This window comes from Ixodes scapularis, unplaced genomic scaffold (assembly GCF_016920785.2).
Source record: "Ixodes scapularis isolate PalLabHiFi unplaced genomic scaffold, ASM1692078v2 PGA_scaffold9__187_contigs__length_104089568, whole genome shotgun sequence".
Classification (NCBI taxonomy): Eukaryota; Metazoa; Arthropoda; class Arachnida; order Ixodida; family Ixodidae; genus Ixodes; species Ixodes scapularis.
This window is the reverse complement of record NW_024609884.1, coordinates 35,069,471-35,086,608: the sequence shown is the minus strand read 5'-3', so window position 1 is coordinate 35,086,608 and position 17,138 is coordinate 35,069,471. Positions and strand designations below refer to the sequence as shown.

At 45.4% G+C, this 17,138-nt stretch overlaps 1 protein-coding gene across 1 annotated transcript in view; it reads left to right on the top strand.

The window, feature by feature from the left end:
- Window positions 1–3,568: 3,568 nt before the first annotated feature.
- Window positions 3,569–17,138, top strand: part of LOC8023836 — a 33,034-nt gene continuing 19,464 nt past the window's right edge. The window contains exon 1 of the mRNA XM_029975929.3: window positions 3,569–3,891. The gene's annotated coding sequence lies outside the window, so the exon portion shown is untranslated. The remainder of the gene's footprint in view (window positions 3,892–17,138) is intronic.

Sequence of the window (17,138 nt, the reverse complement as noted above, 5' to 3'; positions counted from 1 at the left end):
GATAGATGATGTCACCAGCCACAGGTGTGGTTATGTAAATTTTATAACGCAATGTAATATTTCATGCACGCGGCATTTATAGACTTTTAGGTGAACATTTGGAAACCTCACGAAGTCGCACGCGTTGGGGCCCAAACCGCAAATTTAACAGCGTAAAAAAAAAAGTTTATTGCAGGAAATGGCAGTCCCGTAATTCGAAAAAAGAATCTCTATCTAGATACGAGGGGTGATCAATAAGTTTTGCCTTCTAGGATGTAACTTTTTTATTCAGCGATGAAATTGAAAGCTGTTACATTGAAATTAAAGTTTAAAATCTCCTCTTTCCGAGGAGCACATAAATTTTCCACATAGTCCCCAACGGCGGCGATGCACTTCCGCTGCCGGTGCACTCTACACTCAGCCAGTGTTGCGGAGGGCAGCCCCATTCCATTCCAATTCCATTCCAGGGATTTATAGTTTTCGATAATTCAATTCCTTTCAACTCCTAGGAATGGGGACACTGGGCCCATTCCCACTCCTGGAATGGCTGAATTGTTCCATTCCATTCCTCTAATTCCTAAACGTAAAAATTGGCACTTGACAGCTACATTGCGTTGCGGGGTTGGGCAGAAATACTCAAAAATGTATTTGAAAATACAAATACTTGGATAGATGGAAATTGTAGCTAAAATACTGATACTCAAATATATCTGTAATGTATCGCGATACGTATCGGAAATGCATTTAGAAAGAGGCAAAAAGTTTTTGGAAACACAAATACAGGAATAGATTTTACGGAGGGCAGAAATATAAATACCGATAATGCAATACATTTTTCAAAATTCTTTGAGACGCCAACTGAGATGAGGCTTTAAGTTTGAAGTGGAAGTTGTTTTTGTCCCGAAACTACTTTCCCACAGGCTTGGCACTTCGCCTTAAAGGTAGTGGTTCTGAAGTTCGAAGAGGAATATTCAGTGGGTTACAAAAACGTTACATCAAGGATTGACCGTGGTCCCTTCCTTGGCATCCTGTCTTTCTGAGGAGTGATGCGAAAAGACTTCGACCTCTAAATAAATTTCATCAAAACATCACCACCTCCCCGTCCAATAAGGGCGCCCCTGTCAACACTGATCACATGACGTCCCTGTGGGATGACCAAGTATTCTTGTATCTGTAGGTGTTGCCTTGAACATGAAACTTTAACCACGCTGCTGTATGAAAGGACAATACGTACTTTCGTTGTAGGTGACCTCGTTGAAGACCACGCAGGCAGTTGCATTTGGAATTTTTGAGAATAGTGGACCACCTGAAGCATCCTGGAGCACATGTCTTATCTTCTGTTACGGTTGAAAAATCGATACGGTGGCCTGCCTGTTGTGACCGTCCTACCTGTCGATCCTACGCCTCCAAGGCATGAATGGCAGTGCTCAAGTTTCGCCTAGCATCATCCGAACAGAGACCTCGTGGATTGCGACCTGAGATGGCCGGCACAGGTGCGAGTTCTCCGAAAAACAGCGCGCTCGAGTCGCAGGTGTACGAAGTCTGGGTCCGCACAGCGAGGCGTCTGGCCTCCTTCCAGGGTATCGGATCACCAGAGCAGCGGGTCACGTTTACGTCGACCCTTGAGCCGTGCAATATTACAGGCGCAGACGTATTCGGATATGTGTTGAACTTCAATGGTGACAAACGCCACCGCCGCCCCCCTTTGTTCTTTGCTTTGACGCTTGTTTTTTGTATTACTTTTTTTTTTTTTGCGTATAAGGCTGTTCGGGCTCCACGCGGGTTTGCAGTTTCCCGCTCATTTTATTTCTGAACAACTGACTCGCTGACTGGCACGGTACAGCTAAACGTAAAAAAAAAAAATTAATAAACATATATTAAATGAATAAAAAAATAAAAAACCGGGCCCATCCTATTCCGGGCAAAAGGCATCTAATTCCATTCCCATTCTATTCCCGGGTCGCGAAAATACGGAATGATTCCGGGAATCATTCCAACTCCGGAGTGGCAACTCCGCAACACTGCTCTCAGCATGCCGTCGTAGATGATTGAGGGTGGCTCTTAAGGAGACCATGCCGCGCTGGAGAAGCTGCAGATCGAAGATGTTTTGCCTCGTTCACCTTACAGCCCAGACCTCGCGCCATCATACTATTGGCTGTTTTCCAAGATAAAGGAACATCTAAAGGGTTCACGGTTTACGTCCGATAACGAGGTTACCAATGCAGTCCGCCGTTAATGTCGTCAACAGCCGCTCTAAATCATCTACGACGACATGCAGAGCATTGAAAAGTGGTGCTCCCGGGAAAGAGGACATTCCAAACGTTCATTCGAGTGTAACATCTTTCAATTCCATCACTGAATGAAAAAGTTACAGCCTCGGAGGCAAAACGTATTGATCAACCCTCGTATGGTGTTCGCGAAATATCGTGGAATCGTTAGCGAAATATCGTGAAATGAAATCTCTTGGGAAAAGACGAAGCTATATAACTTCGTTTCATTTCAAAAGATTTTATTCGAGGTCCTACCTAAATAAGCTGCTTTCTACCTTTCTTTAGACTTCTAGGATGCGTGTGACTCGAATGACGAGTAGTTACTGCCAGAATTGCAACGTCAGCATCAGCAACAGGCATACAAAGTAATAAATAGAGCACGTGGCCACGCGCTCCATTTATGGTTTATTGTGTAGAGCAACGGAGTCACGCTTGCGTTGTCACTCGCCATACTACAGACGCTTTGCACTCGCGCCAGATTGCAGCCGCCATTGCTGACCTTCTGTTGTCTTTCCCCAGATGCCGAGCCAGTGAAGCGGGCGTTGACGAGCGGCACAAAGGCCAATGCTGGGGAGAAGGACACGATAGAATTGAAAATGGTAATAACCTGCCCTGCTAGGGTCACGCCGATGAAGTAAAGCAAGCGTAATAAGTTGGGGAAAAAATGAAGGTCGGTTATGGTGTCGCCCACACACAGCTGCTGCAAAGCGTCTATAGGCTCGTACCATTTCCAACGTGTTCACAGACGGTTGCACGTGTGTAAATGTGTAGTGGATGGGGCTTTGAATATTTGTGATTTATTTTTAGCATATGTCAGTTTGCGCGGAAAAGCACCGCTTAATACTGCCTGAAAAAAAAAAATATAAGATAACTTGCGTGAAGTAATTCTGGTAGTTTTTTTTTTCTTTTGCGTTTTGGCTGATAACAAAAAACGTTAATTTTACCAAGGGAAAAAAAAAACGAAATTTGAATAAAAGCTACAAAATACGTACCTCAAATCACGCATTTTTCCTTTTTCTTTTTTAATATCCGACGTCCTTAAAATCCGCGATACTTATGTGCAACGAAGGTTCAGGACTCGATCCATTTCCGGTTTCTCCGCATTCTGACGGCGCGCCGTAGTTTCCAAGAGTGCACGTGCTCGCGCGAGTTCCCCCTCTTCCAAAACGCTGAGCAAACAAAGTCCCCGATTGCGCGCCCTCGCATCAAGCGTTCCACGCAACCCGCCGAGGAAAAGTGGGCGGTCGCGAAACAAGAGAGGGCGCCAACACTCGCGATGCCGACCGCAAGACGAGATGCGAGCCTTGGGCCCCGGATCCGTTAACTCCAGGCCTGGCCACGAGACCGGCGGGAGAAGCGCGCGGCGCAACAGCGCGAGGAGGCCTTGCACTCGTCACGGCTCGCCCGCCCCGCGTAGATGCGGCGGGAACAGTCGCAGAGGACGCTCGCCCGCTACCACCACGGCATTCCCTTTCGCTCTCCTCCATTGGTGACGCGGCACGCGACGACATCGACGACGTCTCCCTGAGTACACCGGACTACAACCGGTCTGACAGCAGAACTTACCCGTCGCTCGTAGACGGCACGTGGGGAGTCGGCCGGCATCTTGCTCCAAGGACTTCGCCAGGTTACGTGCTGCCAGGTGAGCGCGGGCAGACGCTACGCGGAGTGCGTTTCCGCCCCTTGCCGCTCTCGGCCCCCGTTGTCATTTCGGCTGTTTGGTCGTCGTCCCGATGAACATTGAGCGCGAACACTTGCAACACTGGCGACGTTTATTTTCGCGAGGTTATGATGAAGTTTGATATCACTAACTCGGTAATAAGTTGCTTTGTGCGTACCTGAGATAACGCATCTTGGGAACCTTCATTTTTGAGGTACTGGAACTTTTATCTATAATTTTGAAAAGCTTGTAATTGCGCCGACTTTCTTATGCAAGCGTTTTCGCGGCCCCTTGAACCAATTTCACATTTGAAGGGATTGACCTTTAATGCCTGCATGCTGCCGTTTTCTTTTCTTTTTTCTTTTTTCTTTCAAGTACCGGCAGAATACAGGCGCCTAAGCCGCCTCGGTGGCTCCGAGGCGAGAGCGTCGGCCTACGGATCCCCATGTGGCGGGTTCGAATCCCGGCCGAGGTGCCCGCAATCTGACGGAGGGTTATTGCGGAGAAGACGCCGTGTAACCGAGCTTTCGGTTGCACGTCAAAAGATCCCCAGGTGGTCCAAATTAATCCTCAGTCCTCCGCTGGGGCGTGCCAGATGCCCGTCGTTGGTTTGGCACGTAAAACCCCCAAATTTGACTTTGACTTTTAATACAGGCGCCTAAGGAGCTTAAAGACTATCGACGCTTTTTCGAGAACATATGAACAGTTTAAAGAATGCCAAGATAAACAATTGGGAGCAGCCAGTTCCAGTGGTTATACTTGTCGAGCAGCTTGCATTGGCATGCCAACTTATTTGCAAGTAATTCCAGAAATGCTCTCTTTGTTATGGCGTTGCGGAACTCATTTTAAAAGGCAACTTCCGTGGTGTGTGTGTGTTTTTTTTAATATTCATTTGTAATAACGAGTGTCACAGATGTATAACTCTTTCTGATGCTCTCGTACATTATTAGAAAAATTATGAGCACGGTGTTCCAAAAGGGCTAAACAGTTTCTAAGAAACATATATCAAAATCTAGAACGGCGGCCCTTGGGTCCCCGCATCTCGCATTCGTAAAATTAATGAAGCAATGAAAGCGTCTCAAACTACTCCTTGTCACACTTCATATACAAGTAACAAAAAATAAATTTCTTGCATCACGAAAAGGAAATCGATAACAAGTTGTTTCTTTCTTTTAGATAAGAAGAGGAAGTATACCCGCGCCGGAATTTGTGATAGCCATTTTTTGTCTGTTTCTTTTTCTGCCACAACTTAAATGTTGGCCTTCAAAACTGTCAGTGTTTTAAGATGTGCACACCTGCGGCCCCGAGAAGGATCGGTGGCCGAGTGGGCTAGCGCACACCAGCTCGGAGCACTTGGAGCGAAAGCTCGCCCTGCAGAACCCAGGGATCCTGGGTTTAAATCCCGCCCCTGCCCGTTTCGATTTGGATGAGCACCGGTCGTGTATCACAACTGCGTGGTGCACGTTAAAGACCCCAGGCTAGCAGTAATACCGCACTGGCTAAATTGCTCATCTACAGCTGAGACACCAGACGCCCCCTGAGGCAAACTAACTTCCGGCTGTAACAATTTGCTGCAGCCCGACCTGGTTGGTAAATATTGTTTGCTTTATGCTAACCTGCGAACACGTTACGATAAAGCACGGATATCCCGTTCCGGCAACTTCTTTTGCGCAGTGTACGTTCATACCGTTACATTTGGTAGATAACTTGTTTTGAATAAGCCACTGACCTATCAGCATCATACAAATATTTATCAGAGCTGGGCACGATACTTCAAAAAAGTATCTTCGATACCGATACTCTAAACAATTGTATTTTCGATACCGATACAAGATACAAAACCGAAATTGATTTCCGATACAGATACTCGATACTGTATCGTCGATACTTCGATACATAACTGAAATCACCAATATTAATAAAGCTGGTCAATGATTAGTTAAGTCACGAAATTTATCCGTGTTTTTGGAATATTTAGTGTATTCGATAGAGCGGACTGTTCTTGCAAGGGCTTAAACGAATCCGCCTACACGGATTTCTTTAGGCTCCCCTGTCGGCGCAGTAGGTTTCGTTTGAACTTTAGCATTGGACCGAAGCCATGGTGACGTTTAAACAATCGCTTCCCTAAGCAGCGTAACAATTTTTTTTTTAACTAGTGTTCTTCGTGCGAACCGGTCTCTGAGCACTTCACTATACACACGAATAAACTTGCAACTTTTTCTGATGCTTTTCGTTTGTTACTGCAGTATTTACCGGGTTGCCTCTACCTTTGCCCTGTGCTGAAAGGTGCAAGCTCCGTCCGCTTAAGAAAATCAGAACAGTTATTTCCCTAGCACTGCGTTTAACACACGCTTAGAGTTGAACATTCTGCGTTAAAATCTAGAACAAAAGGGGCTGGAAGTTTTATTAGGCTTAAAGGTCCTAAGTAACAGCATTTTCTCCAACCGCCGGTCCGCAAAAGCCATGCAATGCAACCGTCCAAAAAAAAAAAAAAAAAAAAGACATATATATATATATATATATATATATATATATATATATATATATATATATATATATATATATATATATATATACAGTAGCAGACCAGCACGTTGCCGTGTTGTATTTTATAAAAGCGACTTTTGTAAACTGATAAAGGATAAAAAATGGAATCAATACATTGCTTTTTTTTTTTTTTTTAGTGTGCTAACGCCTGAGCGAGCGCCGCAGGCCCAAAGTCTGACTCACAGCATCTTCAACATCTGCAGCATATCCCATACTTCTTTTTTTTTTTTGAGTATCGAGTACTGTAAAAATGCACATATACTAAAAATGTAATTTCGACGCCGATACAACGATGCTTTCATTTCTGACAAGTGATACCTAATACCGATACACAAAATGTATCGAAGATACATGTATCGTTGATACTGCCCATGTCTGATATTTATGAAGTAAATTTAGAAACTACTGTTCTGACCAAACCTGGACTTTCTGCTAGCATTAGAAACGCTCAATCATATGTATGTTTTGCGTCCAATTTACTTTACAATCGAATTATGGTCATGCGCATCTTTGTTTCGTAACTATGGGCTAATTGATGTAATGGAATTTCGTAAACCTCGATGTGTTTGAAACAACTGGCTCGGATAAAGAGTTTTCAAAAAAGCGGCAATTCTCTCGGCTCATCCTTTCTTTGATTTTACTTGTCTTTAAATCCTCCGTGCCCTTTCAAAACACAAAGTAACGAACTATGCAAAATAAACGAGCTTCAGGAAGAGAAAGTACGCATAAAAACTGGTTGGGAAATAGCAATTCTAAAATAAAAAAAAAAGCAGAAAAACACAGGCCTTTTCTTTTTGTGAAACATATCGAAAGCGATAGTCCGGACGTGTGCGCTTTTGTTAAAAAGATACTTTTTCTAACCGTATATAAAGAAACCGGTTTTATCATTTATATATGTACGCGTTTACAAGGGAAACGCGTTTTAGTGTTGTTGGCCTTAGTAATAACGGCGAGTGACACCTAACGGAAAATGTCAAGCGGGGATGTTAACGTTGACGAGAAAGGGGCATGTGTTGAGACTGCACATGTCCTTTTGTTTTATAGGTTTTCCCGGTGTATAACTCTATTTTTTTTTAACCTTTTCGCACAAGACTATACAATACCTGCGCGCTCATACTAATGTTTTCACCCGTCAATGTCACGGCTTTGTCAATGCTCGCTCGTGTTGCTTGAACCCAAGAATCAGTGCATACGTCCGTGAACATGAAGAAAAACCCTGTCGTTGAAAAAGGTTTTCTTTCTCTTGCCGTTTTTTTTATAAACAGAATGTACGCTGTCCCATGCAATGTGAAACTCGAAAGGAAACTTATTTAAAAAGATACTGAACCAAACATTTTAGTGTCCAGAATAAGTGGCACACGATCTTTCCACGAGCCAACAGCCGCCAGTGTGCGCGAGCACACGCAACGAAATTGACGTCATGACCCTCCATTCACGCTTAAAGGAGTGGTGCAACGATCTTCAATTGGAATGTTTTTCACTTTACACGAGCTTACTGACACTAGTGGGACTCAAGGATACTCGCACGCAAAGCCACTGGCCAAGGAACCCCTTTGTTGCGGTGTAATTTCAAGGACAAAAGCGATCATTTTCAATCAATCTCTCCTTTGCAAAATTTGATGATGTAAAGTGGGGATCGCAGTACACCCATGTGACGATATTTGAATGCGGTTCATAGATTGGACCCGAGCATTGCGTTGGCACTCGATTTGGGTTCGTGATAATTACTATAGCTCAAGAAGCATTCAGGTAGTGGCCCGTGTCCAATCGCTGCAACGACGACAATAGAGAGTTTTAGTAGATCGTTCCCATGACTCCGATAACGATACCCGATACTCCGCCACCGCGCCTCCCGTGCGCATGCATAGTATCGTTATCGGGGCTATCGGAGGTATCGGAACGATCTACTAAAAATCTCTACTAGCCGAGCCGTAACCATGTCTGGAACTCAGCGCGTATCCTGTGCTTTGCCAACCCCAGCACGTGGCTATAATCAACATTGGCGGCATATAATCGGCTCCAGATCGCGTGGCCGCTTGTTCTGGCTGCGACTTGAGGGGGTGAACGCTGCTCGTTTTTCTTTAATTTTTTCCTGGGACTTCTATTGTGTGGGGTGAATAACGAACGCGTATTTTATAGGTCAGTAACGTCAGGGATCCGTTCTAAGCGGTATTTGCGCAAAATACATAAATTGTTGCATCGCTCCTTTAAGATGAACTAAGATGACTCCGGACAGAAGGAGGATAAAGATACCCTTCATCTCCAGAAGTGAAATCTACGTGCTTGTTAGACCAATTAATCGCCTACCTTTTGCACCAGACCCCACTGTGGAGATGAAAAACCTGTCTTTTTTCTCCTTTTCCCCGGAGCCCACACATTTCACTGTCATCTAAAGGGGCCCCTAATTTTTTTTTTTTTTTCTAGCAGTCTGGTTGGGACACGCGTGTCAAACAAATTTTACGCAATTTTTTTTTTTTTTTTTTAGTGCAATATTGACGGCGCGAGACGCGATTTAGTTGGTAGTCACCTCCTTTCCACTTGTGTTCTCTCTGCATTTCGGGCGCGTGGAGGAGAGCTGGATCGGCTTGGCCACCACATTGACGTGGAGAGAGTGTATGACCACCTCGTTGAGGTGGAAAGAGTGTACGACCATTCCGTGACGTCATGGACTTTGCGCGCAGCATTTGAAATGAATCCCGCGCCGTCAATAATGCTCTAAATTTTTTTTTTCGCGTAATTTTTTTTAATACGCGTGTCCCAACCAAACGTAAAAAAAAAAAGCATTTTTTTTTTAGGGGTTTTTTAAGCACTAATGGAGGACTATGGCGTGAATTTCGTTGCGTGTGCTTGCGCACTCCAGCGGCTGCTGGCTCGCGGAAAGATCGTGCGCCACTTATTGTGGACACAGCAATCTTTGGTTCGGCATTCCTTTAACTTGATATCATTAGCGGGGAGATGTTTTGGTGGCGCTCTCCTATGGTTCACTCTCGTGACGTCATTACTTTGCGAACAAGTAGTTCGATGGTGTTTGTAAAGATCATGGTGGAAGCTTGAAATCACAGCAGTTCCAAAGCAGCGCTTCCAACAGCGTCAAAATTGTTCGTACATTACTCTTATTTCTCTCGATGAGAAATCGTTTCCTTGCGTCATAGTCAGCATTCGGTCAGTCGTGGCGGGCCGACCACAGCGACGCTTTCGATCGCGCACGTCGCCAACAGCGCTTTAGCATAGCGCTAGCCGCGTAGAGCGGCATTGGTAGCTCGCGCTGTGACTTCATAGCATGCACTTCAGTGTGCGCCAGGAGGGTTACCGTGCACGTGGTAGCCTGCGGTAACGCTATGCTAAAACTTCCTATTGAGTTACCGTGGATAAGTTTCCGGAAGCGGGCCGGTGAGCTTTTTACTGCTGCTCACCGCAGATGTTTGTCAGGAGCAGCTCTTTGAAAAATGTTTTATATACTTCGTTTCCCCTTCAGTCAGAGCGCAGACGACGCTACGAAGCCTCGTGGACAATCAACGAGAGCCAAAAGCGCAGCATCACGGCGTTCGTAATCTTTGCGTGTGTGCTATCATCGGTTAAACCAATCGAGCGCAGTGAATTCGTGCTTAATTGTATAAATAAATGTATTCTAGATTTTGACTATATTAAACCAATCTATATCAAACCAAACGGAGTCGAAAACAGCTGCGCCAAACTTAACGCATAATTTAGCTACTTGACCAGCGCAAACTTGGATCAGAACGACTTGAGCCACAGTCATGCGTGAGATCTATAGTCTTATTTAAAGCGCTGGACAAACGTGCGCTGGCGCGGGGGCTATTTTTGCTCTGGACGTGCGGAGGAAATCGTGGCTTATTTCGCTCGGAGCCAGCTGGCATTTCTTTTGGGTTGTGCAATCTTTTCTGTTGCACTCTTACGTTTACGAAACTTTGAGTGGATCTTACCAAATTACGTCTGGCAAGGAACAAAGACAGCTGATGTACGCGTAACACTTAAACAACAGTCACCGAATGAAATGAATTAATTGGGCGATTAATGAAATGAAATAATTAATACGAAACATTTTCAACCGAGGAGTGATAACGCTGAATAGAGTCAACCGAAGTTAGCAGAAGATACGAACTGTGTTCGAGTAGAATAGATCATTCGGTTGCGAAAGTCACATGCGGTGATTGGCTGCTTCCGAACTGCAGATGTGTTTACCATCTCACCGTGCTTCCAGGCCGGTTCAGACATGTCTAGTCACCGGACATATGGGCTACTGCAACGAAAGTGGACATGAATGGAGGAAATCGCACGTGGCATGTTTAAAGGGGCAGTGCAAAGATATTGGGTTTAAATGTTTTCTTACTTCGCAAGCTTACTGGCATGTGACCCAAATATACAGGCACTCAACGCCGCTGACCGAGGAGCGTCTTTGTCGCGGTGTAATTTCAAGAATATAAGCGTTTTTTTTTTCTCCATCTCTTAGCAAAACTCGATGACGTAGTCAAAGGGACTACCTCTCGATGACGATAGTGGAATGCGGCTCATGGGGATTGGAAACGAACACTGCGCTGAGCACTTGACTAGGGCTCGTGACAGTCAACGCCTCGGCGAACATTCGGGTAGTGGTTCGAGTTTAATCGTTGCTTTGACGGAAATAGCCGAACTCTAGCAATATCTGGAGCTCAGTGCGTGCTTTGCCAATCCCATGGCGCTCGGCTTTAATAAACACTTGTTTTAGCTGCAAGTTGAGGGGGTGAGCGCTGCTCGTTTATCTGTTTTCTTTCTTTCTGCGTCTGCTACTGTGTGGATAGAAAAACCAAAGCATGTTTTGTAGGTTTCTATATCACGGAATAATTATAAAGAGATTTACTGAAAGTGCAAAAATCGTTCACCGCCCCTTTAAGCAGCTGCTATACTCTGCGTCAACTACTTTGTGCTACATTGTCTAAGCTAACGCAGCTTCCACTCTGCATCAGTTCCGCTCACCTACGAGAGCACGTGGCTTTGTCTTTTGCGCCTCACTTGCATGCGTTTGCGCAACTAGCTTTGATAGAGTTGGAGCGCCGTGGAAGCTAAGCTTTAGCTTTGACAACGTAGCACCACATAGTTGGCGAAGAATAGAGCCGTCGCCAGATTTATCATTTGTGCGTGTGGCGCGTGCTTTGCTCGTTTTCCAAAGCCACAAACACGCGCGTGCTTGTCTTTGGAGATCGCACCCTGGCCATGAATTTGTGAAGCGCAGGGAGATAATCGGCATTCTAGCTTTTTGAAGCGTGAATCCACAGCAGGGCCGATTACAATCGCCGCATTTGGGCGTCAATATAGAGGCAGTGTCGGGTGGTATTAGAACTTCTGATGAATACTTCCTTTTTTGAGATATGAAACGAGGCATAATGTAGATCAGCCTCGACTTTCTAATCGCGACACCAGCACTCAAAGGCTCGATTGTAATCGTCTGTGACGCAGATTCACTCATCAAAAGCTCGCATTCCGATAGAAGTATCGCGTCTACTTCTTCGATAACGAGAACGGTCGGTTCTGCGCTGCTGGAAGTCGGATGTTGAAATCCGCTAACCTCCCAACCGGCCCACGCTCGGTGGCTGTGGTTACTCGCACCGCCGGCATGAAGCGCTCGCGTATAGTCCGAGGCAGACACTGGTCCGAGGCTATACGCTCCTGTGGCGTCGTTAGTTTCGTCATCGGCTGTACATTGGCATCATTCGCTGCAGCGGCAACTCCAACTCTAGCAGTTGCGGATGCTCGTAGTAACAGTGCATTTGACGATATATGTCGCAACCGAAGTGAGGCAATCCGCGTCGGCTGCATCGCCTATATTGCGAGGACGAGCAATAGGGACCTTTAGCAAACCGTTGGCGTGCTCCGCGTACCGCACTACCGGAGCCTTTGAAGCATGCTTTTAAGCGCGCGCCCCGCGGTCACGATACCACCCCTGCGCGCGCTTAAAAGCATGCTTCAAAGTTCAAAGGCTCCGGTAGTGCGGCGCGCGGAGCACGCCAACGGTTTGCTAAAGGTCCCTAATATCACGACTCCAGAAGAGCGCGGGTGATGCAGCCCACACACCTACTTTTTGCGTTGGACGGTTGTCACAGCATCACCCGGCCGATAGTCGATAGACCAAACTCGACGATTTCTCGTTCGGTCAGGGCTTAAGACAGTGCGCCGAGACCTGGCACATTCGATCAGGGTCTTGTCGGAACCCCATTAGGTACAGGTGCCGGCTCACCTTCGACGAATCGGACAACGCGTGATTATAACCACCAGCTGTCAAAAGATCAGGTCCCACGGCTCATAACTTAAACAACTAAGACACGAGTCTGGGTTTGTTAGTGAGCTGGAGAAAATGTACGACTTCCGCGGTCTCGGCGAGAATTGCCAAAACGTGCCTCGTCGGGTAACTTCCCCCCACCACAACGTCCGACAGGACTGATAACGTACACACCAAGCACATGCAGTCGTCTCGGGAAAGCATGACCCGCAAAATAGCGTCGTGGAGGACCAGCAGTATACACTCAGCATTCCAAGAATCGGGAAGTCACTCTGCGGGATTTTCCCATACCACGTTTACACTACTGGTTCGTAAATCACAGTCGCGCTCGGGACCCGTACAGCTGACCGCCCCAAAAACACTCGAACATGATCATGTTCGAGTGTTTCCATTCCAAGCGTTCAGCCTCAAATGAGAGGTTGAACGCTTGGAACTTATCCCCGTGGGAGTCGGGACTACCATCTGGTCGGTAAAATGAGAAACGAGCTTAATGGACAGAGGTTAAATCCTGATGAGGCCGTGAAAACCGGCTACTGTACTGAACATATTGCAGACAACTGAAGGGAGCTTTTCCTGTACAGTTATGGAGAAGTTAATCACACGTTCCCATATAGGTGTTTGTAGTCCGTAGGTGACTATGCCGAAAAATGAATAAATGTTGTTACCCTCGAGAAACATACATAACGTGGGTATATCTCTTTATTTTTGTGTTTTATTCAAAATCGTAATTTAAATTTTTGGTACGCCCTTGCGTATACTGCATGCATATAAAAATGTGAAATTAGCAGCTGGTTTTAATCGAAATAATAAGGCAATTAGAAAAATTATCTTAATTTCTATGTCACACATTTTAAAAACGGCAACATTGTTTGAGTTGATGACCGCTTGTTATTAATAGGAAACCGTGCTATCCGAAAAACAAAGATTAATACAGTGGACGGAGTTGTGTCATACGCATTCCTAAACAACCTCAAAACAGCCCACTTCTTTAGATTCACTATAATTCCCGGAAACAAAGGCACGAAAGTCGGCTGGTTTTGGGAAAAAGTATAACGCGTGTACCATCGCTCTTGACACTATTTCGTTCGAATGAGTCGGCCACTCGCTGGCAGCTTATACTTATTCACACATTGGTAAGGCTGATGTCGCATTTGTTTACGCGCAAACTCTGTTACGATCAGCTGAACCATATGTGAAGTAGCGAACTTGTTCTAATACGAGGCCCAATTAAAAAGTAATAAGGCGGATTTTTTTTTTTTTTTTTTTTTTTTTGTAAACGCGCTTGCTACGTTCTTTTGGGAGCGACCGCTTTGATGCAAAAAGGTTTTTGGTGCTGCTGCATACTGTATCCTGTGAAAATATCAATGGAAAATTTCGTTTTCTCGCCATAAAATAAGAATGAGGGCGCAATTATCAAAGCGCCTTCAGACACGGGTTCTTGATGGAGTTTGACATCGCCTAGACCCAAAAAGAAAGCCTAAAAAAAAGTGGAACGTGGTTCAAAATGAGATCTTCAAGGAGAGACGAACTTTGCGGTATAAAATTTCCCTAGACAGACCCCTGAACAATGTAAGCGTTGATTAGGAAGGCCGGGACTATGCGCGACTCCTTTAGCCAGGTAGATTCGTGGTAGTAGTACGATTCAGGAAAGTTCTTGTACGCATTTTGCGTGACATACCTCCACGAGCCGCACCGAGAGACCATGCTTAGGGTTATAAACAGGCACGTCGCCAGGGGGGGGGGGGGGGGGGGGCGCCCCCCCCCCTCCCACCCCCGAAATCTTTCATTTTGCTGGGGCCTCCTCTCCCCCCTCCCTCTCATAGAGCATTTTGTCATGGACGCCCCGCCCCCGAAACAAAATCCTGGCTACGTGCCTGGTTATAAATAAGGTACGCTGTCTGCGGAGTGGCGTAGCGGTTATCGCACCGTGCTTGCATTCCGCCGTCTGCTGTCTTGGGTGCCCCGCGGCGCTATAGTGGACCATAAGGCCTATATAAACATTTATTGCTTCTTGTCTGTTATATATGCATATATATATATATATATATTCATTCCTCCCCGCTGATTAGAAACTTTTTTTTTTTAAATAGGCTTTGCGCGTCAGTGTTGATTTTTATGTTTTGTCTATATATTTTGCATGATTTTCTTTTCTTTTATTCTACACTCTTGCAAACCAGCACGAAGTTACTTGTCGCAATTTCAATAGGGTGTGTCGAGGGTCTTTGTTTTATATTTTCAAAAATCGGGGAGTAAAAATCGGGCGCTATCCTTATACCTGACTACCGGGAGAAATCTGGCTTTTCAAGAAGTTATTCCTGAACTCAGGACTTGACGGGTTATATCTAGAAAAAAAAATCAGTAATTTCAAATAAAAATCACTACAGCGCGTTGGTTTTTGAGCGTGATTATTTTTATTTACACTAACGAAATTAAACGATGTATAAGTACCACGCAGAAACATAATGTCCGAGCTCACATGATATTTCTTGTTCCTCATATTTTTGTGTTTACTTATACATGAAGTGTATGTGGACTGCAAGAAAAAAGTTTTTTATTTTTTTTTTTTTTTAAGTTAAACATCTGTTATTGGCTGGGAGATGATTGACGTGTGAAAGGTTGGTTGTAAATTTGTATGTCCGTGCCGTAATAATATTTTAATCTACTATATTTTAAAGTTTGAGAAGCAAATAATCAAGATAGTCATTGTTTTCAAATTATCCCTCTTTGGTTTGAAACGCTAACAAACATGGCTGCCGGCGTTTGCGGAGTGCTGAACGAGCGAAGCTCGTTCAGCTTGGACATTTTTGTAAGTGCGAATGGTTTTGAGTTCACAGAGGCGTTTAGAGGAAGATCTCCATCGACCTAGTTTGCAGCAAATGACTGCCGCCAGTACGTGTCTTTGGAAGCACCGTGCGGATGCTCTTTCTCGTAGCGGGACGGGCGTACGCCTAGCGTCCCAGATCAACGATTTCGATCGATCCGACTTGATTTCTTTCTTTGCACGTGTCGATGCTGAATAAAGATTGTGGTTTCCGTAAAAGCGGCCCCGCAGCTTTGTGAATTGCACAACCGTCGTGATTGCGGCCATGGTTTCAATGCCGGGAAGATACCCACACAAGTAAGAATTTGCGAGCCATTTGGTTGGAGGCAACCAGGAGTTCGGCTTGCATCAAGTTTGTCTACGTATGTTCCCGCCATTTGGCTTCGAAAGTCAAGTAGCTCTCAAATTTTGCAGTGCACCTTGCCTAACAAAGCGAACGTTTTTACGTCGCGTTTTCATTGTGTGTCATAACGCTCACCCATCTCGCTCGCAAATACCACGTAAAAAAAAAACAAAAAAAAAAAACAGTGCAGCTGGAAGGATTGCATATTTATTTTGTTGATTATTTTTAGTTTTTTCGGTCGCTTATTACCGCACATCGATAATCGATAGACGCTGACATACGTTTGTATTGGACCGTGGCTGGTATATGATGGAACGCTAGAACACCGCTTTCATCGTCACGTGGTCATATCGTTTGGGCGTCGCTGACGTTTTTAGATGGGGCGGAATAGCAGACGGACGGAGGCGAAAACGAACGCCGATGCGCAGCTTTCGTGTCCGCGTCTTACGGGCTTTGCATACGACGATAGACGGCGGTGAAATAGCAGATAATGCCGGAGGCTGCTGCACGTCTGCTCGCACGACTAGCAGGTGGTGTTAGAGTTACAGACAATACGCGCCTGGTGTCTCGAAAGGGATACACTACGATTGCTAGCGTGTTCGGTCGAGCAGCCAAGACAGTCCAGCAGTAATGGGAGGGTCCAATATTTTGTACGAGGGGCCTAGAGCGTGCGAGGACCTCCATCTAACTTGCGTCTAACAACGTAAATATGACGCGAAATTCATATTCTTCGTGAAAAAATTATTAAACAAAATACGTGCCCCTTCTATGCCCTTTGAAACAAATTTTTCCCCTTGCAGTGTTTCTTTAAGGCTCGGCTCCGGCACCACTTTTAAGCATTTCACCCCCACCGTACTCCCGATCCTTCCTTTCCCCACAAATGACCTGAGGTCAAGGTGGCGGGAGCGCAATTAAAATACGTCAGAAAAAACATGATTGACTTTCCTCTTGAAGTAGCCCAGGTCATTTTTTAACTATTGTCGACGCGATATTTATTAGCTAGGGTATGGCGCAATAGCGGCATGCCTAAAGATCACTGGGTGAGTACTTAGCTTCGGACTTGATTCCAGCCTCCAGGTACCATTTAAATGGATGGTGAACCGAAATTTGGATTTCAGAAAACAATGCAGGAGCTGTAGACGGGACGCTGCAATCCCTACAACGCAACTCGTAAGGCGATATCTCGAATCGATGGCCGTATTCGACCAAGTTTCCCAGCTTTTTTACTACAGCCTCGGGTATTC